General features: G+C 29.9%; 1 protein-coding gene across 20 annotated transcripts in view; it reads left to right on the forward strand.

The window, feature by feature from the left end:
* The first annotated feature begins 254 nt into the window (after positions 1-254).
* cac (calcium voltage-gated channel subunit cacophony) overlaps positions 255-25,397 on the forward strand; it is a 173,187-nt gene continuing 148,044 nt past the window's right edge. For 12 of the 20 annotated variants that reach the window (XM_085483073.1, XM_085483070.1, XM_085483078.1 and 9 more), the window contains exon 1: positions 922-1,371. The gene's annotated coding sequence lies outside the window, so the exon portion shown is untranslated. Of the gene's footprint in view, positions 486-556; positions 617-920; positions 1,372-25,397 lie in introns of those variants that run through there. The other 8 variants (XM_085483085.1, XM_085483087.1, XM_085483082.1 and 5 more) reach the window with 3 other exon arrangements.

Raw genomic sequence — 25,397 nt, forward strand, 5'->3', positions numbered from 1 at the left:
TGTTAAATCCTGTAATTCCCGTTTAAATTTCGCGGGTAAATTATTACACAGAAGCGACGCTTCCCACACGTCATACGTCATACTTGCACCAACTTCATTCTTTTCCAAAACGCGACGTGGACGACGTGGTGAGATTCTTTCTTTCGCCAAGGTGCTATATCTTTAATTTCGTTTGCCATTATTGAGCTATTACTGTATACCTCGTGAACATATTTGAATTCTGATTCCGGATTTGTATTAATTTGTTCACGAGAATATTCAGTTAGTGCAACGGCGAACGAATTAAAGATGCATTTTTGCGATCGAAATTTTCACCTTTGTAACTAACGTGAAGTATTGCACGCGTACGCGGCTTGCCGGCCGCTGATTGGTCAACAGGACTTAACTCAAACTTCACGACATTTCACGTGGAAGTCGCCGCATTACGTCTGTGGAGCTCGGAGGAGTCGGAGGTGCGAGATGTGAGCTGCGTACAATTATCGCAGGTATGTTCTTCATCATTTGCATCCGCGACTCTTGATCGTAATTTGCATTTTCGTGATAATCTGTGTTTCAGGATCTCATTTACTTGGAATCCTCGTCGGAAAAGTCGTCGATCGCCAACGATATCGATTCAGTGAGTGTGCAACAATTTTGTTTACTCAGAGCTGTCCTTGACAGATTATTAAGTTTGATTAAAAGTAAAGTAGAGCTGAAAAGGATTCAAGATTCGTCTTAGAGAGCGAAAAAATGTCGCGAAAAATCTCGGCAAAAAAGTACCGTGTTTTCGACCGGAGTGAAGTAGCGCGCGGGAGTGAAGTTGGCGGGAAGCTCCGCGCCTGCGCGGTGCGCGACTCGTGCGCCTGTGCGGACGGCGGCAGCGCGCCGGCCGCTGATTGGTCGACGCACGCGCGCTGACTCGAAATTCTCGAGAGCGGGAGTCGCAGTTAGTGTAGCGATCGTGGAGCGCGCTTGAAGGCGCGACGCCGTGTAGCCCGCGTAGAATTATTATCGTAGGTATCTTTTCCGTTTCACCTGGCGCGCGCGTCCGCGACGTGTGTGCTCTTTATGATTTAAATGCGACGACCGCGTACGTGTTCGTGATTATTTGCATGCGCTTTAGAACCCCGCTCCCGTTTCGTTTTCCCGTTCTCGTGTGGCGCGCGCTTATATTTCTCGCCGGTCCTCGCGCCGGGAAAAAGTGCCGATTGCCGACGACGACGATGATATGTCGCGACGCCGCGGTCGGTTCAGTGAGTATGCAATAGTGTTGATTATGTTGCTGAAGGCGATCATCGACGGGAGATTAGTATGACGACCAGCTGACGGATGTATCTCTGCTCTGCCTTCTCACGGCGTCGGCGGGGTTGACGATTGAGCGGACAGTGGAAGGTAAGAGGACATGTTTCTAATGTGTTAGGTTAATGCAACCTAAATATATCGATCAAATATATGTGATTTGTGTATAACGATGTATAACATTATAACAATGTAACACGATTGTTATAATATACACAACATTGGTGTGCATTTTGCACTCGAGGACTCCTACTTGCATTTAAATGCAAACAATTCTCTGCTTTTCGATTAATGATATTTTTCTGCTTTTGAAATTATTAATGATTCATTCTGCGTTTTGTTTGAATCTTTTACATATCATATGCAATCATATTTTTATGTCTCATTACAATTATCAATTATTTATTCCATTATAACAAACTATTTCTGCTATTTTTTGACTTATATATCTTTTGTGTTCTCTTGAGAACATTTTTGGAACATTTTTACGCAACATTTGCTGATTATTAAGAAATTCAATTTTTTAAATTTGATTATATATTCTGTTAATTACTCTTCTTTCTCGGAAAGTTTGTTAATTATGGAGATGAGTGTTAGACGAAAGCGAAATTTTTTCGACCGGACTTGTTGCCGTTGCCTGGAGAAAGGGGAGAAAAGCTTTCGTTACACGTAGAACTCACGATGAGCTTTCATGAGAGTTGATTTCGAGGTTTTATGCGAGAACGGAAGGGAAATTTTAGTCTAAACATATAGATGAAATCTCACTTTAAAGCTATTACAACAGGAAAATAAAAGACTTAATTCAAACAACTTTGCAAATCAGTATGGATTACAAAAAAAAATTTATGAGGATTTCATTGTGCAAACTTATATCAAATTTTATATTAAATTATTCAATTAACTTTATATGTTTACGTATTAAATGTATAAAAATAAAAAAAAGGAAATGAATCGCAGATACTTTTCCAGATATTACTTAGGAAATATATTATTTATAATAAATTACTTATATATGCTACAATAATCCGACGGTATAAGTATTTTTTTTGTAGAATTTGATTAGGAAATCATTATTTATTACAATCGAAAATGCTGATTCCTTAAGATAAATTTTTTAAGCATTTCTTAAGATAAATTAATAGATTACTGAAAATGCACTTTTTTATTTCTTTGCCATATTGTTTAAAATTTTCTCTTTTTCTCTTGAAACTTTATCTCAGAATTTTAAAAAATTGAAAATTTTTTATTATTTTTAAATCAATTTTTAAATTAAAAAGTTGATTTCTAAATATTTATGTAATTGATTATTTTTATATTTATTATATTTGAATATATCATATTTACATATATTTCATTTAACATTCTTTTTATGACAATATCCGATTTTTACGTTTAAAAAATAGTAACAAAATATAATAAAATTGTGATGGTTATATGTAAAATAAAAAAAACCAATTTTTTGATACGAATATTGCTGAAGTCGTGTTTAGTATCGGCTGTAAAATGTTAAAAATTCAAATATCGAGCGACGCTAATACTCGTGAAAAATACGTTAATATAAAAACTCAATACAATAGAATATACACGTTTTTAAATTGCTAAAGACATGAACTTCTTTACTTTGATTAAAAATTCATTATTTCGAAGGAGACACATTTTATAGATTGAACACGTGCGATCGTAAATTCTACAATAATTAAGTATGTCATTCGTTTTTCACGACAGATATCTTTACTCGTGGCATAATTAAAGTATTTTATTCCAGAAAATATTGTGTGCCGCTTATTATATCAGATAAATAATTTACATGTGTATTAATGATTAAAATATAAATTTATATTTAATATTTTGTAGATTCCTCTCTACTAACTATCTTTATCTTTCTACTTATATATTTTAAATGTACAAGACAAAGGATTAAAATGAAAAGGAGAAGTTTGCCATGACTTTTGATATGCAACGTGTAAGTTCGATTTGCTCGTTATATCGACTGCCATTTACAAAAAAATAGGTCTTCCGACATCTGGCGATTATCCGCGATTACGTCCTTCGATTCGTTACATGGTTTCATCGAGCCACTCACGCATCAAGAGAATCGGTCTGTTGGTTTTCAATGCAGACATGTCATTACTACTCTCTTTGTTTGATCCGTCACATCAAAATACGAGTAAATAACATTGGCACACGATATTTACGGGAAAAGTTCGGCGATCCAAATGAATTTGAAATATTTAAAAGTTCGCACAAATATAGAAAATACGTATTTAAAATGTCCAAAAATGTTTTATATGACGTATAAATAAAACAATTGGATATTATTCAGCTTAGAATTATTATTCGGAAAAGAATTAATTCATTAACGTGATATTTGGTTCCAAATGCACGAAACATATGATTTCGGATATCTTATATATATTATTATCTAATAAAATTATGTCTCCCTTATTTTATATACTTTAAGCAACGAACATTTTTTAATCATATATGATTTAATAAATATATATAGTCATAGTATAAAGTATATCAGAATATCTAGAATATATTAAATATGTTTGACATCATTGCATAAATATGCATCTGCATAAATATTTCTTTTAATATAGAATTAAATTTTTGACAATGGAATATGTGTATTTATATGATGTTGCAAAGTCGATGGATTTTCGTATTTATCTCTCCATCGTTTGTGAAAGTTTTAGGACAAACACGCGCGATTATATTCAGTGAATCTAGTGTGCACGCGAAAACGTTGTCTTAACGAGATATGTTATCTCCTTATGTTCTAGTATGTTATACTAGGAAATAGACATTGAATTTTTAATAAGTGAAATTGACTCTAATTGTTAATAATTTTCATTTAAATCCTCGGTTTTTTGCAAATTGATACTTTCAAAGATTGTAATTTGATTTCATGAAATGATTCATTTTATAAAATTGAAACAACTACTTGATTATTTAATATGTAATATGTATATAATGTTTCTTTGATTTTCTTGGTCCTTTAACAACTTATTTTGTACATAACTAGATATTTGATTTTTTGTAGAAAAAACATTGGGGAGATGCCAAAATATATATGAAATAAATTACATATAAAATATAGTTTTATATTGTTGAACTATTTTATATGTATAAATTATACATTGAAAGCTTGTATATTACTATATAGTATACTGTGCACAAAATACCATTCAAGTAATGTTACCGCTCACTATTTTATTAATGTTTAAAAATATTTTATCCACGTTTTGTGTGAAATCTTTTTACAAAATAAGGAATTAAAAATTAATATTTTCTTGAAAGTATTAATGTAAAAAATAAAAAAGGTTTTAAATCTTTATTTAAAATTTATTAAAAAATTCGATATTTAACTTCTTGTTCTCGCAAGCTCATATAGCCAGAAAATTCTCGTTAGTGTTTCTAAAGGTTTCTGCCTTAAGAATATGACACCCCAAAGCTTAGAGTCGCTTTCCCGATTTAAATCTTCACCTCCTACGCGACCCAGAGCTTTCGATGTGCGCGCACACAATTTCTCTTGATCACCCGCGGTAATTCTAAAGGCGTGCCACCGCACGCAGATCTTTATATCCGCAGATCGTGATTTCATCCGGTGTCCACCGGATGATCGTATCTAGACGCGTGCAAGGCGAACCTTAAATCACGCGATAGCGACAATTTATGGAGTATGTCATGAATACGACCGGATAGGTCATTCCCGTGGCCTCGATGAGGGTTAAGAAATATTTCCCTTTTAAAAGAGAACGTGATATTTTATATAAGATATAATATATCTTAAAATATGGACACCGATTTACATAGTTATTATATTTAATGATGAACGTTTATGCTTTTTTCATTCGAATATTGTGCTTACGTTCAAATAAAAATGCATAAATTGGATATAAGAAATAAGAAGTTAAAATCAAAAGTTTTAGCATTAAATGCGTGAAAATTAAATATATATAAAATACATATTTAATTATTTATTCTTTTATTAGATAATTATATATATATTATAGAGATCATAATTATAAAAATTATAAAATTAAATTATAAATGAGCATATTATTATATATAACTGTTTATAATTTAATTTTATATATATCTATCTTTCTTAGATAATTTTAATATCTATGATTTAAATATACAATAAAAGATTAAGTAATCTTAATCTACTATATGCGCTAAATTATTATTATTGAATATGCATATGTTGCATATTGTTTTTATAAATTTTATAAATTAATATGCAATTGCATACAATGTTGATAACAAACACAATGGGAAGGATTATATTTGTGTTTGTCACATTACATATCTTCTTCATTATCTTGAGAGAAGCGATAATAATTTCAAGTCAGTTTCTGCACGTGAGATCTTATTATTTTCGTCGACGCCTAAAAGCTTCAATTATACAGAACATTAACTTGCTTTTAGTAACTAAACCGCTTTTCCGCTATTACCACTAGACTATATCTGATTACATTATCTTTCCGTTTGAAAACTACGTTATTTCGTAAATAGATGCTAACATATCATAACTAGAAATACATGTATACTTCTAACTTATTTACAAATATCATTGAAAATATTATTATTAAATATGATATGAATTAAAATGCGCTTGTTATATCTTAATAATAGTTAACAATAAGTTACATTGAAAAAAATTGGTTAACTTGACTAAATCTTTTAATTCAATTACTATTTTGTTAATTGAACATATTAGTATTTAAGTCAAATATATACGTTTTGCTAGATTTAATATTATATTTAATTTAAATATTTTTATATAAATATGTTTAATTAACAGAATATTGAGTTGAAAGGAAGTCAAGTTAACAATTCTTTTTTCAGTGTATAAAGTTACTATTAAATACTGAAAATATCCTATATATACAATATTATAAATAATATACAGATACTGTTTACATGCACATATATAATGATGATGGATTTATATATTCACATTTAAGATCGTTATCTATCGTAATATTTTAATAATGTTATCTCTAATATCGCGGGCAAATAAAATTTAGAAATACAATTGTATTACGCGGTAAAAGCCATGTTGTCATATAGATATATGTGAAACTGGGAATTGACAAGAAATAATATAATGCATACTATGTATATTTATGCATGGCTCGCATATACGCAATCAAAGCTATTCAGTTAACACACGCACATTCTTGCTAGGCGACACGAATTAAAATGCATTCCGATGGCGTGTCTCGCAATTTTTGCATATCTTTCCCTGATTCGCGCCGATGTTTGCGTACTCGATATACATGGTGCATATACGACGTTTATATACGTACATAAGTGCATACATATGTATGTATATGGGACTGTGGTTTCACGTGTGGTTGACCATATGTTCCATCCCGCCTTTCCCTATTTTCCCAGTCTTTCTGGCTGCTTTAGATAGAACACATAGTATCTGAATACGCATATCGCGCGCGCAAGGGTGACAGCAATGTATCATCCCCCATCAGATCCCATCAGATAGACCTCTATAAAGTTAGTATCCTATTTTCAAAATTTCGATATAAAGTGCTAACTCTTCTTCTAAAAAGTTTTAGAAGATGATGACAGTATGTTTCAGACAGAATTTTAAGATTATGTAATATACACATATACTTTATAACTTATAACACATATACTTTATAACTCTATATATATGTGTGCTAATATTTATTTGTTATATGAAAACTGGCAATAATTATTTTAATTTGAATTATAAATATATTTGTATATAAAATATGTATAAAATACATTGATATAAAATATTTATAAAATAAATTATATAAATTAATTATATGTCTCATAAATAATAGAAATTGTATGTTAAACGAAATTATTATTTTTTTTAAGATATACTTGGAATTGGTTTTTAAGAAATGTTCAGCTCTACTCTCTCATTCTATAAATAATTTCGATAAAAAGGTCGCAAAACTAATTTTTCACGAGACTATCTATGTTTATGTATATATACACTGCAATTACATAATCATTTGCTCGTATTTTAACTTTGCATTATTGATATAGGAAAGTAGGGAAGACATTATCGTACTTTGACATTTGCAATGTTTGCTTTACGAGGCGGTAGCAAGGAACTTCGTAAAGGCAGGAATGCCACATTGACGCGTACACAGTTATAGGCCCAATGTACATCGCGATCAATCCTTTGATGTAGGGAACTATGCTTTACGTGGAAGTGAAATTAGCGAATGTAGGCAACTGGATTTACGAGCCGCTGTGGTTTGAAATATCTCTGTTCGCTACTGATGCCACCAATTTATCGATCCAATCATCCTTTACATCGATGGACATTGATGTTTCGATGACATGAACAAGCAGATGGGTTTATTGCATGGGGCAAAATTAAATTTATTTAACAGTTACTTGTACACAGGGTTTATACTAACTCTGTTAATAAAATTTTTAACATTTTGTAAGAATTTAATCACTATTACAGTTATAATTTTGTTTATTTTATAGTATGAAAGAGGTCTTTATTTAACTTAAAAAAAGATTACAGCATCTTTTTTAATAATTTTCTAGAAAAAGTGGGATATGGAATTAGTGAAACATCTTTATATGTATATATATACAATGTACATATATAAATTATAAAAATTATACCTATAAAGCTATTTCACTATAATTTCATTACACAATTTCTAGGAAATTATGAAAAATGTCACTGTAACTTTTTTTAAGTTTGAATAAAGACTTCTTTCATATATTATAAAATAAAATATATATACATATATATATATATATATATATATATAAATTGCAAATAAATTACAATAATATAAATTATATATTAATATAATATTAGTGGAAGAATATAATAAATAAAACATGTGTATAACACACTAATTAATTATATAATTTATATATAATCTCTTCAATATGTTCTTCAATATTAATTTACTAATAATTAATTAATATTGATATTTATATTAAACGTGACCAAATTTATAAAATGGAAAATAAATAATTATCTAAAATAATTTTAATCATGATAATGTTAAGCATCGGCGTATAAATAGGCATTATTTATATTTTTTTATATCCGATATAAATGGAGCGCAATGATCGATTCTATAGATTTTTATGGATAATCGACTGACAAGATTTCGTTGAAAAAAGTTCCGGAAATAATTACGAATTACTTTTCCGCTTCTAGTTGGAAGTTAGGTGTAGAGACATTTTGGGGATGTGCAATGTTACGTTTGTCCTGATATTGACACATAGACACTTAGCGAGTGTGTGCACGCGAGAGGAAGGAATTTGCCCTAAAGGGTTTAATCCTGAACCGGGTTTCCAGGCAATCATAATGGATTTACTCGGAAGATTCCGCGACGCTGGAATACTAATTGGTACCTCGGTCGCTCTCCCTGTCTCGAGTAACATTCTGAATTTGTCTCGGAAGTATCTCGAAAACCGCGACGCAGCGAGGACAAGTCTAATGATCCTGGAAATCGACATTGAATCGCGCGCAACAGCGTTGCATGTCGCTTCATTGTTTATGAATGACATTCCATTTGACAAATTTATTTACATCATACGCGTTCAACGCGTCACTAATAATTTAGCCGTTGCCGCATATATTTTGAATAACAAGATTGGTATCCGGGAAAAAATTTTTTATATTGAATTATATATAAATAATGGTATAATATTATACATATAATTTTAGAATTATATGTGAAATATGTCTATTTTTATACATAATTATATCAATTTATATATAAATTATAACGGTTTATATATAATGTCAAATTATATCAAACATATATATTTATATATATATATATATATATATATATATATATGAAGAAATACTTATTTTATATATATATAATTATATATAAAAAGCACTTTTATTTAATTATGTATGGACATATTTCATATATAATTTTGCGATTATATGTATAATATTAATGATAATTTTATATATTTCTATATAATTTTATATTATATAAAAAATTATTTATCGGGTAACGAAAATTTGAGTGGCATTTTTAGCTTGATATCTTTGCGTATATACCTATATTTTGCAACTTGCCCCTGTTGCATCTGACCTGGTCTCACGTTGTTGCTCTTATATGCAAAACGCATGCGCAAGGTGGCCGATAGATCCGTGCTATATCACGAAGCAACGTCTGTTCCGGTTACTATAATACGTTCCAAGCCATGGCAAATGTATGAAAAAGCATCGCTTCGAAATTTTCGTCGGTGTTATCAGAACTTTCCCCTATACGCTTGACTTCAGTAAAGTATCAAGCTCTTTCAAAATTTATGGAGCGATACATCTCCTGGTGTGTAGAGAAATCATTTCAACATTTAATATTAAATATTTTTCAAACATTTCAATATTTAATGTCAAATATTTTTTCACATTTAAATATTTAATATTAAATATTCTTTTAACAAATCTTTTTTAGTTGAAATATTTTACGTATATTTATATGAACTTATATATAAAAAAGAGAGAGATATCTTTTATCTTGCTCCCCGAAAAATAATGTGTACATATATCTTTTCGATTATATTTCGACAAACTTTGCTGTTTCACGATGTTTTTTTTGTCGAAAGACAATTGATTTCGATTCGATCGTTTTGCGGCACAATGTACAATACACACGAGTGTTTAAAACTACGTCCACATTCGTGTGCCACGTCACTAGCGACGACAGCTTTGATAAAAATCGGAAACGAAATTCGCGTCAAAAGTGCGACATCGAAGCTTTCATTTCATGCTCGTCGCCGTGGGAAATGCGCGAGAGCGAAATTGCGAGGAACCGAGAGAGTTTTCTCTGTAGAGGTTGCGTGGCCCTCTCCGGTATACATGTTTAATGAAATTGCGCAAATATCTGGGAAACAAAAATATTGCCCCGAGGCGACGATAAGCTCAGATAGGTAGTATATCGCTTCACGTTTGTTCTACACCCGTCGCCGTTGGCGGATCGGCTCGGGTTTTTGCCGAATTTTGCTGGAGAACAAAGCAAAAACAGCCATCAATCGCAATTTGTATCGGCTCATGATTTTGCAAGCGAATTTTATATCAGCCGTGACTGTCGAGAATGAAAATAACGCGAATGAAAGCTCGGAGCACGAGTTCAACTTAAGATGTTGCCGCAAGAAAGAACGCGCAATGTGTGTTCTTTTGAAAATATTATCTTGAACATAAGTCCAGAAAATAAATGGACAACAATTGATGCATAATATAAAGTATTGAGGTATTCATTTTTTTTTTTTTTTTTAATAAATTAGGAGTGACATATTTTTTTTTGTTTTTCACATAAATGTGATTGCATTATATCAAATTCCATAATTAATTACCAGTTATATTATATCATTTATATTAATGTAATAATTGCAATAATTGTAAAATATAGCAATTCTAATTTAACATCAAAGAGTGCGTGATTATTTTATTTTATATTTATTTTACTCTGTGTATATTTTGCTTGTATATTCTCTCTCTCTCTCGGGACAAAGCTCCAAAATTATAAGAAAATAAAGTTAGGCAATTATATTTCATGCTCTTTCTCTATATCAGAATATCCAGGGATCTCCGTTTTTCCCTCTGATGTTAGAAGATTAACTTGTTACCTCCCCGGGGTCGGTTTTCCCGTCAGCGGAATTTGTTATGATCGAATTACTTTTACGTTACAGGAATAAAGTTTCGCAGCAATCAATCGTTAAAAAAATTGTCAGCAATAATTCTAAGATTAGAGCGAAAGTACACAGTTTATATTTGCGCGATATATTTATAGATTAAAAAATTTAAATCTAAATTGTTCTCTATTTCAAAATTCCCCTTGAATCTGTAAAATCTCTTCGCTCCCGTCTCCCTTCGACGAATATTCCGCTCTATCAAACACACATTTTCGATATTTAAAAATTCTTTGTAAATTTAATCTACGTAAATATAGCACCCTCACGATCCTAATTAACCCTAATCCTAGGGATTTCAACTCTAGCTTACGCGATGACGCACGAACGGTCGGTCTCGATAATACCACGTGGAAATGGATCTTTGTTCACGTGCATGAGAATAATGTTTTGCGAGGTGCGCCAGGTGTCCATGCCCGCGGGAGAACCTGTGGCGCAGGAAGGGTCGGTCGACTAAACCGAGGGGTAAGGACGAAGGGTGGCGGATATATAAGCGAGGCGGCTGTCGACGCGGGCTCGATGATGCTGCCTAGGCGAGACCGTAAGACAGGAAGAGAAAGAGAGAGAGAGCAGGGCTGGCTATATATAGCGACGCGCCCCGGGCATCGATCGTCGGACCTGGGAGTCCGGATTCGGCACTGTTCACTCGCTCAGCCTCAACCCGCGATCCGCGTGAGAGTACTTCCGGTGTTCGATATCCAGTCTCGCGGGATTTAAAAGATCATGTTTTGCGATGCGATATCAATTTTTCTACTTTTTCTTAGGTTTATTTATTTATTTATTTATTTATTATATATAATTTTAGATTTTATATATATTTTTTGTTATTAATTTATATTTTATCTCTTTTTTCCCTCCCGATAGTATGAATAGAAAATATTGTAATTGGAAGGTTAGCCTTGTAGGAAAATTCCTTTTGTTTATAAATCCAAAATTGTATTTTAAAAAATTACAGTTAATATAGTTATAATAATTCGCTGAGTTAATTAGATGATAAAATAGCGTTGAAAATATATAATGAAAAATATCGAAAAATAGGTATATATAGTTACAATATTTTTATCGGTACTATTATTATTAAATTTACATTGCTATATTTTTTCGCAATTTTACTATTTTCAACGATAAATATCTCTCTTGCTGGACAATTTGAAAACGACAGACTTACAAGTGCGCGGCTCAGTAGTAACAGTCCGTAACTGATCAGACACGCTGGCTGCATTGAAGCCTGTCGAGTGCGCGATGCTTTTGATATCAAATGTGCGAGACAATTTTATCTCAATTTAGTTTATCCTTTGTATCGTAAAATTCTTAATGCTCGTCCAGGATTATAAGTTAATTAAAATAGGTTAATTAAAATGTCTTGCTTTATAAATTGCATCTTCTCTTCTTGGATATCTAGTGGATTAAAAATAACGTCATTAAAATTTATTTACCTAACGTTTATGATTGAATAATGCATTTACGCGTATGACTGATAATTGATATTTTTAATCTAAATATATATAATTTTCTAACGTATTATTGTGCAAAAAAAGTGATAATAAAGCATGACTAAGCAGACGGGCGCTGGTAACTTTATACAAATAAAACGAAATACTGTTAAGCAATATGAATATAAGCGCAATATTGCCGAGATTTTCTGTTTTCCGTGCGTGACAGACTCTACCTTTGCAGTCACGTGCCGTTTATTAAAATTCCATCTGAACGCCTTTGTGTAGCTTTTTGAAGCGTTATCAAACGTTTTACTATGCTCGAAAAGCAACTTAAAATTTTAAAAACGTTTACAAATCTCGTTACTGAGTACTTTGATTGGATGTTCAGAATCTCTGAACAATTTCAATTTAAACCGATTCTCTTTTTTTTCTGTCACTGTGCTGATTCCTAAATATTTCTTGTATAAAGAGAATATTTAATTGCAAATTGAAAATATCGAATCATTTATTTGATTTATGTCTTTACATTACATATACTCTTTGTGTTCTTCAAATATTTATTAGCAGTCAATTAAAATGTAATTTTTTAAATTTTGGCTCAAGTATTATTTGCATTTTTCCTCTATATAATGCAAATATACCGTGACATATTGCCTTTGAAATATTTATTGCAATTAAAAAATGTACTACATTAATCACGCGTGCTTTTATTCGTCTACTTTCAAATGTTGAATATGATAAAACTACATTCTTTTCAATCGCGAATTTTTTCACCTTTAATATTTTTATAAATATAAATAATAACATATATTTATATAACAAATATTTTTTAATTTAATTAAAATATAGATTTGCCCAAGTTTTTATAAAAATGTTCTCTTAATATTCTTTAAACAAAAGATTATTTTTAAATTGGTGAAAAAATCTTGATATGCGAAGCATGTACACTAATTTATATTTAATCTGTATAAGTATCTATTTTGATCAATTTGGCATTGCCATTGTGACATTATGAATTCATGTGGAGAAATAAAAATGAAAGACTCTCGTGGGTTTATTATCGGTGTAGTTCAATTGGGAAAAGTAGCACAGCACAGAGATTGCCTCCGGCAATTGGGTTTTCCCACAAGTCTCGTATCCGCGACTTGTTGCATTCACGAGATGTATAGTCGCACTTCTATGCATCTGTTGCACGAATCACAAGTTAATATTAATATATTATACAGTTAGATTGTTTTTATAAATTACGAGAAAAAGCCATATAACTTTTTTAATTATATTAATATACATTTTAATTTGAAAAAAAAATATAAAATATCAAAATTAATAATATCATGCAAGAATTATTAATTTATTTATTTAAACGGGTGGAACGCATAAATTTAATAATTCAAATAAACACCGGTGAGCACTGAAAAATTAATTCTCTTAATTAATGTTGTTTGACGAGAAATATCATTGTTACCGAAGAGGAAGTAACAAGTTTCCTCAAGATAGTTTGCCACAATATTGCTTGTTACGTTCATAATTGTGGTCGCATCTATACTGCTTACTCTAATTAGTAAGAACATGTCGCTGCTTTTGATCGGGAAACCACTAGGAGGCGTCGAGCTTTTAGTATATACACGCATATACACAAATACATACATGCGCAGACTCCATTAAGTTCGGTGAATTTAGATGCGGATATTTCAGCACAAAATCGCTTCTTATATTCTATTTTAAATATAAATAGGATGCATCTTAAAATTTTGCGGTTAATTTTCAATAAAAAGTTTTACATTCATTTTTTGTGTTATTACTTAATTTGTTATATTGAGAAAAGGAGGACAGGAATTCTCTTTATGATTGCAAAATTTTGAACACAATTTTACCTTTAAAGAATGCTAGTTTTTATATTATTGGGTCCTCTTTTATCTTATATTTATGAAATTATTGTTGAAAACAAATGTAGCCATTTATTCTACACTACTTACTATATATACAACATTGTGTGCAAATTTTAACATTTAAGAAACTAAGCTAAACATATACGATTAATGAATCAACTAGTCAAATGCAAGTTTTCGGAGAGAGAGAGAGAGATAGACAAGAGAATTACGTTACAATCCTCGCTTAAATATTATTCAGACCCTTAATCTCTTCCGTTCTTCTTAAGAAAGCGAATCTTGTCTCTTCGCACAATGAACCTTCTCTATCATCGGAAATATTCTCCCTCAAGTTTACGAAGAGAGGAGGATGGTGTTAATTATGACGCAATGATCTCGGAAAAAGTTGCTTGCTCCGCGATTACTGAGAGTTTCTTTGACGTTTTAATTAAAATACGACCATAATGCGGAATCATCGATTAGCTTTTCTCGACGGATCTCTCTTGTAAATGGATCTTTTATTTGCGAGATAAAACATAAAGTCGCATATAAAGCTCTAAATAATGAAATATGTATTATGAGAAAGAAATATATTCTTAAAATTATGTTTAACATTTTTTCGTTATACATATATACATAAATAGCAAATTGTTAGAAATTTTTTTATCAACATTATTTATAAAATAATATTGGAATATAATTTTATTTCTAAACAATGTGATTTTTTCTATTGATATATATTATTTAAAATTATTTGTAAAATAGATTAAATTTTTTTAAAATTGATTGATTTGATTTAGAATTCTTTCGATTAATAAATTTGTATTATAAAACTTAGCATCCCAAGTTAAAACTATTACGTCGTTTGGTTGTAAAGTGTATTTTCGTTCCATTTCCTAAGACAGACTTATACATGTGTTATCGGTGAAAATAAATAGCAAATTGTTAGAAATTTTTTTATCAACATTATTTATAAAATAATATTGGAATATAATTTTATTTCTAAACAATGTGATTTTTTCTATTGATATATATTATTTAAAATTATCTGTAAAATAGATTAAATTTTTTAAAATTGATTGATTTGATTTGGAATTCTTTCGATTAATAAATTTGTATTATAAAACTTAGCATCCCAAGTTAAAACTATTACGTCGCTTGGTTGTAAAGTGTATTTTCGTCCCATTTCCTAAGACAGACTTATACATGTGTTATCGGTGAAAATAAATAGCAAATTGTTAGAAATTTTTTTATTAACATTATTTATAAAATAATATTGGAATATAATTTTATTTCTAAACAATGTGATTTTTTCTATTGATATATATTATTTAAAATTATTTGTAAAATAGATTAAATTTTTTTAAAATTGATTGATTTGATTTAGAATTCTTTCGATTAATAAATTTGTATTATAAAACTTAGCATCCCAAGTTAAAACTATTACGTCGTTTGGTTGTAAAGTGTATTTTCGTTCCATTTCCTAAGACAGACTTATACATGTGTTATCGGTGAATCGATTCAATAATAAGATGTCATGTCAGATGAGTCGCGAAATCGCGCAGTCTTCAGAGTCAGGTCTATACCTTAATACATTTCGTGTTGTCTGTGCGCGTAAATAAGAATCTACACATACGTATATGTATATACGTATATAGTCGCTCGAAAGTCGCGGGTCAAGTTTCTGTGTTAAGAAGATTGCGGCTCTCTGGTGTCAGATTAATTAAATTAACTGGCGCGGCTAAAGCTCTAACGAGGTCGCGTTTCTTCGTTGCTATGATACATTACAATTATCTACACTGCGGAAAGTTCATCCGTAAATTCAAATTTGATTTCTGTACATGCAGCTGCCACTCGTATGCACATACAAGTTATGTGGATAAGGCAGGGTAAATTATTATTTTGAATGTGCGTATTAAAGTACTATATAGATCATTCACGGTGTTGTGCTTAGATGATTTTAAAATTAGCTAGATAAAGATGAAATAAAAATATGTAAATTCATCTTAGATAACATGAAGATAATTTTGTTTTAAATATATCTAGATAAAAAATAAAATTATATATATGGCGATTCACATCTAGATAATAATTTTTAGCCTGCTCATGTAAATACAGTTATAAAAAAATGTAAATTATAAAAAGGATAGGAAACATATATATGTATTCATATTTTTCTTTATAAATTTTTATCGCTTTACTAGTTAAGTTCTACTATTTAAATATTTTTATGTGCTATGATTCTAAACCAAAATTAAAATTATCTGAAAATTATTCTAGATAATTTAGTACATATAATCCTTTTTTCATCTAACAATAAGATGCAGATATAGATAATATATATTTTTATTATCTATATAAAGATAAGATGACGCCAGTTTCATCTAGATGATCATCTATATAATTTTATGTAGATAACAGCAAACACTGATCTTAAACTATTCAACATTAAATTATTATAGAAAACACGACTTTAAGATAATTTAAAATTAATGTCAAATTGATCAGAAAGACGATGATTTCAAAGCTAAAATATGAGAAATAAAATTAGAATGTTACTGTTTAGGATAATTTTCCAGATAATTTAATATCGCACGCATCAATTTAGAATATTGCTTGTTAAATTGCATTGCTTGGAGTACCTTAATGTTCTTCATCAGAGATTGTTGCTATTAATAAATTATATTTTCTAGGAAGAGTATTTTACATATATATTTACAATTATATTTCGGATGACAATAAAACGAGTCTTAATTGATTTAGCAAGGTAATGGTTCCGCTGATTTCACGAAGCAAAGCTGAACGGAACCTTAATCCTTTGTGCGAAACTACATTTTCTGCACACAACATCCTGATATTTGTAGCTATCGTACAACCCGGGAACATGTCTCCCTTGGCCTTATATAGCATGCTCAATAAAGTGGTCTTCGCAAGGCTAAAAGCACGCTTTGTGGAAGTGATCGTGGCGGTTCTCCGAACATCGTCGGGGCACTTTCGTCAAGAAATTATCAGACAATTAATCTCGCCATTTTTTATTTCTTATTTATGTCCCGCCGTTTCTGTTACACCGATAAAAACCGTAAATCACATTTTCAAAGTGTAAAATAATTTGCATTTAAATGACGCACCGATAAAGGAGCGAATCGATCGCGCGAGCTTCGAAAAATAGAAGCTTAAGAATGAAACGTATGCCTACATAAATTTGAAAGATTAAATTTTTTACCTCGTGGCAATCACGCGTTAAAATCATACTTTCACGAATATATCATGGAGACGCATTTATACTAAAAATAAAAAGATCTCACATAAATTAAATAAACTGTAAAAAATAAATAAATACCGCAAAATTTGATTTATGAATTGAAAGTTTTAATGTATACAGAACTCAAAAAATATATAAATTATTAATAATTAATCGGTTGTACTATAAAAAAGCTTCTTTATTAAAATAAAATATTAAAATTATTAATTACTTATACATATTAGTGATATAAAGCGAATATTTATATTAATTCTCTTTTCAATTTTATTATTCAGATGAAATTTTACCCAACTCATTATACTATTCATGAAAATTCGTAGAAGAAGAAGAAGTTATTCCGATTATTCGCGGAGATATTCTGTGCATTCAATGTAGGTATAACACCGACTTTTTATCTCTTTTTTTATCGGAGTAATAATAGTGTAGTGTCTTAGTAAGAGGTAAATACGCGACGTTGCAGGCGTCCTTTCGAAGAAGAAAATTCGATAAAAATATCCTGTTCCTCTGAGAGAGTCTAGTCGAAGCTGAGAGTACTCAGAAGAGATTTTTCATAGTTTCTTTCCGGAGGGATAAAAGTTAAGATTGTAGGTTGAAATGAAGATTACACATGATAGTGCGTTGACTTTGAAGATACTTTTTCGATAACGAAGGTACTTTATCGATAACGCGGTCTCAGTGTGCATTGCTTATCGAAATGACGATCAATATTTTATCAGTAGACTTGTGATCCAAGTACAGCCTCAATTATAATTTTACATTACGTCAATGTCATCCGCGTAAATTAAAAGCAATTTAAATTAAATTATCGAACTTGTGTCACACATCACAATAAAATTTAGAATTTAGAGTATCAATTTATTTTACTTTGGATTCGCGAAAAATACAAATATTCGTCCTGATTAAATTAGGTAATATGGACTAACATTGACACCAATATGGACTTGGGATATTTCGGAGCTATTTACGTGCAGGAGTTGAAAGATAATTGTTATTGATTTTCTGGATTGCATTGTATGTAGTTTCGTGATAGCTCAAGATGCAGGGTCCACCTGTTGCTAGGTACAGGATTGTTATTGCTTGTTATTCGTGTGTTCTATATCGAGATTATTGCGAACAAGGCAATCGATAGGAACAGGTTTGAGGTAAAGGAAAAATTTAAATATCGAAATTTTTTAATTATTGATAAATTATCGATAAATTGAATATACTTAAAAGAATATATGTATATTATAAAAAACTGATTGCATTTTATAGAATTACGATAGAGCACATAATATATTTTTATATTTATGTGTGCATTTATAAAAAATAAGATTAATAAATATTAGAAATTATAAACCATTTTATTTTTTTATATTACAAGACAATTGTTTTGAGAAATTAGTTTTTGTTTTCTATTTATTTATTGCAATCTCTTTCTATTTTTAGCACGTACTACTATTTATCACATATTTATTTCAAATAGAAAAAATAGGTTAATGTATTGTATTTGTGTACTTCTCTTTCTCTCTCCTTTTCTCTCTGTAGACAAAATATTTACTTTAAAACATTTTTTAAATTCTTTATCGTGCATTTTGAGAAGAATGAAAAAGAAAAACAAAATAGTGGAACATATTTTTTATTTTTTTAGCATATTTTTATATGATCGATAAATATAGTATAGTCAGAAGAGTTTGACTATCCGGAATCACACAGAAGGTCTCTGTTAATGAGATTTCATAATGATATCACCTTAACGAGGGTTCACCCAAACGAATTCTGTAATATCGCGTTTATGAAATGCGAAACGTCATTAAGCAATAGCGGTTTCGTCACGAAACGTCAAGCATTATGTACTCTCTGTGTGTTTATGTGTGTGATGTCAAATTATTTTTAAATTATTTTTATATTTTAGACTATATTTCTATATTCATTCTCTTTCTTCTGTTTGTATCTAAAATGATTTATAATTATTTATATAATAATATATAAGAGAGAAAGAGAAGATGACACATATACATATACATATATATTTTAATAATTGAGTTTGTGAATAAATTTTACATATTATTACTTCAGAATGATAGAAATGATGCTGTTAGATATTGAGCCATTAACTTTCTCTCTATATATTCACGATTTTTATCTCTATATGCAATCACAATTATAAAGTCTTATCGTCCTCTTTTATCTATAACTCAATTCATAGCTACTGTGAAAACTTTTTCTCAATCCACTTTCTATGATTTACTCAATTATATGAATTAGCGCACCTTATTTCTTAATTGTTTCGATAACAGCTAATTTCTGCAAGTCGCTGTGTTACTCGTACAATTTCTGACGAGTCTTTTTACCGTGCGAATATCTTGACGTTAATTGTGAGCTTTTGCGTGCGATAAGAGGTAAAAAGGGCGAAACTAACAATAAGACGACTTAGAGTTCGTTATACATGCAAAACGAACACGTTTGTTCGGAGCACATCGTACATTTTATCACTATGAAAAACCTTCCCGGGAAAACATTTTTATATATAATTATATGTATATAAATAATTGTATAATTATACATATTATTGCAAAATTATATTTGTGAAATATGTCTACTTTTATACATAATTATATAAATTTATATATAAATTATATATAAGTATTCATATATAATCATGTCAAATTATATATGAAACATATACTCGTATATTTATATATATGAAGAAATATTTATTTATTATATATATAAATTTATATAATTATATATAAAAAGCACTTTTATATATAATTTTGCGATTATATATATAATTTTATATATTTCTATATAATTTTATATTGTTATAAACAAAAATTTTTGTCCCGGATTAGAAGAAGTCTTATAGAAATGTGCGTCGTATTAAAAGAATTCGTAGTAGTACACATTGAATATCGTTTAATTAAGAATTTATATAACTGAATTCCTCTTATATAATCGTTTTCTACGCATCTATTGATATCCATCCCGTGCGCAACGAGATTTTTAATAAAGCAAGTCAATTGTCGTTCCTTTTATCCGAGTTAATTATCTGTCGACGGAAGATGTTCGCGTGCATCGTTAAATTGTGCCGTGCATTGAAGTTATAGAGTTATATATCAATAACGTGGAAAACGCGTACAAAGTACGAAGCACGTACTCGAGCCCGACTCATCAGACGACGATGACGACGAACTACTACACCCCCACTGTCATTACACTTTACGATATCGTTGCCGGATTGTCAATATCAGGATCGCAGGAGTATAGTATATACATATATTACGCGTGCAAATCCGATCCTCGACTGCGGAAGGTGAAAAGTGCAGACGCGTTTTAAATTTACGATCAGATATATTGCGCGACTGCAATTGTCCTGTCCTGAAAATTGTCTTCGCCATCGGCGATCGAGTGGCATAACGCGGCAAATATTTTATCAAGACTCAATGAAAAGCAGTTCTATTCTATTTTACTAAGCTGATAATGTAATATTAACAGATATTATTTTATATAAAATTATATATGAATAAAGCATGTGAATTGTCATTAGAGATTAATAATAAATTTTTAATAATTAATAAAGAAATTTGCGAATAAATTTATTCCGATAAATATTATATTGAGTAAATTAATTTTAACAGAAAAATTGAGTTTTATAAAAATGAATTGACGTGAAATTATTTAATTCTCTGAAATTTAATTTCACGTTTTGTCATTCAAAAGGGATTAAGATCTCGATACAATAAAAATCGTGATCGATGATTCTTTTATTACACAAATTCGCTGCTTTTATTCGAATACGTAAATCATAGTTAGAGCAATTTTCTTACTTTAGAGAAAAATCGCCATAAGAAAGAGAGAGAGACATAAAGAAAGAGGGGAAAAAGAAATAAAAATCCTGCAGAGTATCATCAGGTAAAGCATTTGATTTAAGTACCTATGTTTGCGCGAATTTACCCATTTTTTCCGGACGAAAGGAAAAAAAGCAAAAAAAAAAAAAAAAAGAAAAGAAAAACTGCCGTTTTCTAAAGAGGTCGAATTAATTCCGTATGCAGATGTGCTTCGGACAATTCGCGGATTACGATGTTACCGATGAATATCGTGTGTTTGCAGTCGCGTGCGTTTGCATGTTAAACGCAACTGAAGTTTGCGAATAAAGTTGCACGACATCCACGAATCGTGCTATGGAGATGCTAGGAACTAGACCGCTTCTCTGCGTCCCTTATCTCGCCTAATCGCTAACTGCCTTGTGTAACACGCTCGCGGCAATAACGCCTGGATAATACCTGGCGTATTGCGCGGTTCGATATTAGCGTAAGTGGAAGAGATCCGCGGCGAGATACATAAATCTGCCATTTAACGCAGACTAAAGCGGCGGATTCATATCTCTCGGGCCGATCCCTCTGATAAGAAACTTTTCTGTAGTGCTAGAACATTTTAATGTTTCATCCGCGTTCGATTCCTCCTTCTGGCGGTGTCAATTAATTATTCATTCAAACATGAGAATTCTATAATATTAATGCTAGAGGTGAAGAGATTTTCTTACTTTGCGATATTTTTGATACGAAGTTCATTATCAATTATAGCGATTATATAATTTATTACGTGAAAAATATATCCTTTCTTTTTATAATCCTTTTGTTATTTTATTATTAATGTTAACGTGTACGTCAACTATGACGTAGACGTCGTGAACATTTTACTTGTCATTTATCTACTTATTTTTTCCTGACATTCTCTTCTCCCATAATATTTAAAATAGCGTTAATTTTAATTAAACCCGCTTCTAATGCTATATATTTAAGTATCTCCGATAACATTAATTATAAACTTTTCTTTCGAGATTTTAAGTTTCAAACTTTTTTATGCTCTCTTCTTTTCTTTTTAAATAATTACTTAAATATACTTCGAGATAAGTAATTAGATATATATGTTATATATAACAATATGAATCTCTTTCTATATTGATATTTATATAAATCATCTTGAAAATTTTTCTATATATAGATACAGTTTATATTTAATGCAATTCCGTAAAAAATACATTCTTCTACATACATATATACTTCTTATATTAGAGATTTAAATTTTTTAGAGTTCTTAATTTTCATCGTATTTACACGTCGTAACTTAAAATCTTCTCAAGTTAAATTAAATAAATTAACTCAGATTAAAATATTTCAATTACAGAGAGAAAATTTTGCTTGAAATAAAATAAAGCTTGAAATTTTATTATATTTGCTCACATTTCTCTAAAGCATAAAATAATTTTAAAAAATTCTTAAATTTTTAACTACTTTAAATAAAACATTATCTCGATAATAATTTCGAAAAGAAAATACCGAATGCTGAAGTGCGATTAATTTGAAATACCGTGTAATCGATTGAGCAAAACTTTCTTGGTCTTACTAAGGTTAAAACGCGTTTAATCAGGATTCCGTTCGCTCGAATATGTATGAGATGTGCGTCATGACTTTATCCTTTGAAACGAGACGAGATCCTTACGTCGCAAAGAGATCGATTAATGCACATGACGCGTAACGTGCACAAGACGGCTTGTAATTATTGCAGATTAACGTGGGCGTTGTGCATCATTGCACGTTAATCGATGAACACACGCCGTGTTAAACGACACGCGCTATAATTAGCAGCTTAGGTGGTCACTGATCTTTCGTCCTGGAATTTACAATTATTCTTTCTTATCGCGTCTAATGATTTTTAAAACCCAGTCGCGAAAATATCGCGCTCTTCAATCTTTAATTAATGCAAAAATATTATTGAAGAGGAACATATTACATTTACATGTAATAATTGCTTCACTAATCTCTTTTTATTCAACTGAGTACATAACGAGATGCAATAATTTCTATATATATGAATCGTGTCTGCTATCGAACAGATATGAAATTAATATCATAGTACATTTAATTTGAATAGGGTCGCCCGTCAGTTTGTCGGAAACGACGGTATATAGAGAGGGAGATTATTAATTAAATTTTAGATCACTGTGAACTCTCTTTATACCTAACCTGCAATTTGCATCAGCTTCCTTTCATAAAAATTTAATAGTTTAATCGTTTATATATAGTGAAAATATATTTACTATTTTATATTAAAATCAATTTTAATTACATTATTAATAATTTGACGAGACTTTTCTCTTCGATTTTCTCTAAGAAAAATTGATGCTATAGTGAGAGAGGAGTATGTGCGATTTTATAATATATTCATATATTTATCATAATCAATATGTCGTAAACACAATCAATTTAATTACTATCGCTATTCGATTAAAATTTCTAATTTCACAGATATTATGTATTGTATATAATATTATACATAATATTATATATGTATTTACAGTATGTGTGTAACAAGTATAATTGAATATCAATATCGCATTGTTATGATATGAATGTTGTGTTAACAATTATTTCATTTATCTAAACTGTATAAATTAATTTTATTTTACTAATTTTTTTGTTTTTTCTTTATAATTAATTATAATTTTTTTCGTAAAACTTAAAGTTCTTATAATACTTTTTTGTTTGCAATTTTATATAAGATTCTCACTGGCAAGATCTCGCACTGAGAATTTTAAAAACCGTCTTTGCGATGAATCTGAGACGGAATTAAAGTAAATGATCACGATGAGTTGTAGAAAAGAAATATTGTGGTGCTTTATTTATCTTATTGCCGATCAGAAGTTAAATAACGTCCGGAAGTTAAATAAATCTTTCCGAGTGAATGTAATTTGAAACAGGAAGAAGATGCTATGGAAGAAAGCATCGTTTTCGATTCATCAAATAAAATATAGATACAAAATACAGTCATTAAACTAGATGTCAAGTTTCATGAAATATGAAGAAATACTGTCGTTTAAAATATAAAAGTATAACATATATTTCATGTAATTTATTTTTATATCATTTTTATGATAAATTTTGAAGTATAATTACATAAATAAAAATATCAATTATTAATAAGTTTATAATTTTTTAAAATATTTATAATAATTTAATCGTTTCTAATTTATAAATGCTGAGTGATTGATTTTATTATAGTCATGTGTGTGTGTGTTATATGTCATTATAATTTTAAGTCTTTGAAAATTGATATCGTTATAAAGAATTCAGAAACTTATAAAAAATTTCATATTCAATTCAGTCTTCGTGAATATGCAGTTTATATATATATATATAAGCCATTTTTATTATAATTTTTGATTATCTGCTGAATAATTTGATCCATGTCTGGCGAAAAAACAGCAATTAATGATACTGTATTAATCACGGAGAATATCGCGACGGAAATGCAGCGTCTTTACACCATATTTTCTACTTGCCTGTCTTCTCGAACAATAAAACGAGCGGGCGGAAATAAAAAGAAAGGTGGAGTTTTGTCTACACCTCTGACTATTTCTTATCCAATTTGTAGCAATTGCTTTTCACGAAAATCCAGTCGAGCGTGTAAACTCTGTCGGGAATTTAACGTCACTGTAGGAAAATAACAATCGATACTCGATGTACTTGTTGCGCTTCAAGGGTTGCTCGATGGAAAATATAAGATGTTTGCTCATGCATTTTTATGAGAAGTCTTTGTCGAAAGATAATGTCGAAGGATAAACATTATTTTTGTTTATACGGTGAATTATTTGACCAAAAGCATACATTAAAATTACTAAATATTTTTTATCAAACATTTTTACTGTAACATATTTCATGCTCGTGAATATGTTCTTAGAAAATAATATATTATGCAATTTTCACGAAATTGTGTGTTCCATTAAAAATAAAATTTTATAATTCTCATGTTTTTTTTTCATTATTATTGCACAACAAAGATTGACGATGAAAAATTGATATTTATTCGTGTCTT

Source organism: Nylanderia fulva, unplaced genomic scaffold (genome assembly GCF_048542155.1).
Source record: "Nylanderia fulva isolate GAGA-0341 unplaced genomic scaffold, ASM4854215v1 Scaffold23, whole genome shotgun sequence".
Taxonomy (NCBI): Eukaryota; Metazoa; Arthropoda; class Insecta; order Hymenoptera; family Formicidae; genus Nylanderia; species Nylanderia fulva.